The 2,500-nt window shown below is 40.6% G+C and overlaps 1 protein-coding gene across 2 annotated transcripts in view; it reads right to left on the bottom strand.

The window, feature by feature from the left end:
* The window catches only part of LOC143284865 (uncharacterized), a 153,147-nt gene that overhangs the window by 70,917 nt on the left and 79,730 nt on the right, over nucleotides 1–2,500 (bottom strand). The window lies entirely within an intron of this gene.

Below are 2,500 nucleotides of genomic sequence, written 5' to 3'. Positions count from 1 at the left end.
AAAAAGATACATAGGATCAAACCCAGACTCTTCCTCACAAAAAAAGGAAGCTCCGGGCCTGTCCTTATTCTCATCACTTGACATGTGCACACAGCAGCAAATGACTGAAGAAATGTTCAAACATAAATTAGTTGTTGTTGGGTTGGTTGGTTTTCTTTTTTGTTTTTTGTTTTTGACTCACTTGTGTAAACAAAGTGAGTCTACGTTTTAACCCAATGTTCGGTTGTGTGTGTGTGTGTGTGTCCGTGTGTGTCTGTGTGTCCGTGTGTCTGTGTGTCCGTGGTAAACTTTAACATTGACATTTTCTCTGCAACTACAAAGTACAGTTGACACCAAATTTGGCATAAAAATAGGAAAAATTCAGTTCTTTCCAGTCATCTTGTTTAAAACAATATTGCACCTCTGGGATGGGCACAAAAAAATAAAGAATGAAGCCTACTTATATGCAAACTGCATCTACTGTTATATTTATATTGTTTGTATTCTCTAAACTTGGCACTTTGATCTGATATTCTGACCCAACAGCTAGAGCAGTCATTATTATCATTTTTTGTTCAAACAGGAACTTCTTTTGCTAAGGAACTTCTTTTGCCAACGGCAGATTCGAACCCCGCGTGTTCGGGTGAGAAGAAACTGTCTTACCCATTACACTATGGTGGCTCCTTAACAGACGTTCAAAAATACAGCAATATAAAGGGTGATAAATCTATTGCGGTATTCGCAGTGAGAACACTGTTTAAATCATATTATTCTGGTGTATGTTGGGCATTCAAAAAATCTTTAAGGGAAATTAAAAATTATTTTAAAGTCTGCGGTAAAGGAGACGTGGCTATCGCCGCAATCACACTGCAACGTTTAGCCGTTTTCTCTGGATCTAGATAGATGTACAAAATGGCGTCGTTCGCGTTCGCGAAAAATATGAGCACGCGCTTTGAATATGTATAAGTATGTGTACGCAATTGATTTTTGCCCATGACCTTCAGGGCTCAGCCAATAGATCTATAAATTCCACCCGTAGTATAGATTTTAGTATTTTCCGAAAAAGACCACTTGGGCGAATGAACATAGTGAAAGCCCTGTACACTGATAGCAAAACAAACAAGCTTTTTTATGTATTGAGTATAATTTCAAAATGTAATGTTTAAGATGAGAAAGATCAGTTTAAAGCAAATTAAGCCCCCTAGCATTAATTACAGATTAATTTCCCTTTTTTACTATCTGCACCAAAGACATGCAAAATAAATATAACTTCCATGCTTAGCAAAAGAAATTCGTGTTTGAACAAAAAATGATAGAAATGACTGCTCTTGTTGTTGTGTCAGAATATCAGATCAAAGTGCCAAGTTTAGAGAATAAAAAAATATAAATAGAACAGTAAATTCAGTTTGCAAATAATTTTGGCTTCTTTTATTATTTTTTGTGCCCATCCCATAGGTGACATATTGTTTTAAACAAGATGATTGGAAAGAACTGACTTGTTCCTATTTTTATGCAAAATTTGGTGTCAACTGGCGAAGTATTTCCAGAGAAAATGGCAATGTTAAAGTTTACCACGGACACACACACACACACACACACACAACAGAACACCAGGTTAAAACATAGACTCACTTTGTTTACACAAGTGAGTCAATAAAACACGTTTCTCTCTTTACCAATTGCCTGTATTCAAGGCAAAGCCAACAGTTAAGTGGTGGTGGTGGTGGTGGTGGTGTTGGGCCAGTCATGTCAATAACTATGACAGCGCTGTACAACAGCAACACACAGCGATTACAACAAAACAATAAGAAAAAATAAATAATAAAACAAACACGTTTCTCTCTTTACCACCTGTCCTGTTTTCAAAGCAAAGCCCAACAGTTAAGTGGTGGCGGTGGTGGTGTGTCAGCTGGTGTCAATAACCATGCTAGCGTTGTACAAAAGCAACACACAACAATAGCCAACAAAAAAAAAAAAACAATAAACAAACAAACAACCGTGTGCCTTAATTAATCAATTACACTTTCGCTCAGGGCAAACCATAACAACAACAACTATAACAACAACGACAACTGTTACGCAACCTTCTCCCTCTGGCCAACATAGTCATTGATTAGCCTGCACAGCCAGTGCTCTGTGTGTGTGTGTGTGTGTGTGTGTGTGTCGTGTGGCCAAATTTGGCCTGGCAGAGCCAGAAGAAGAAGGAAGCAGAAAGGGAGGCAGGGAGGCGAGGCTGACATGTAATGTGCCAATGTCAGATTGAGCGAGGGAAAGTGTGTGTGTGGGTGTGTGTGTGTGTGTGTGTGTAGTGGAGTTGGGGGGACAGGGAAGTCGAGGAGGGGTGGCGGGGGGGGGGTGTGGGAGGGTGAGGAGGGGGGGGGTGCAGGGGGGTGGCAAAGGGCAGGTTGAGGCCACCCTACCACCATCACCACCACCACCAGGGGTTGTGTCAGGATGGAGGGGATAGAGACGTAGGGGGACTGAGAGAGAGAGAGAGATGGACAGAGAAAGAGAGAGAGAT

This window comes from Babylonia areolata, chromosome 1 (assembly GCF_041734735.1).
Source record: "Babylonia areolata isolate BAREFJ2019XMU chromosome 1, ASM4173473v1, whole genome shotgun sequence".
Classification (NCBI taxonomy): Eukaryota; Metazoa; Mollusca; class Gastropoda; order Neogastropoda; family Buccinidae; genus Babylonia; species Babylonia areolata.
The sequence above is the reverse complement of the archived record's forward strand: the minus strand, read 5'-3'. Positions and strand labels throughout refer to the sequence as shown.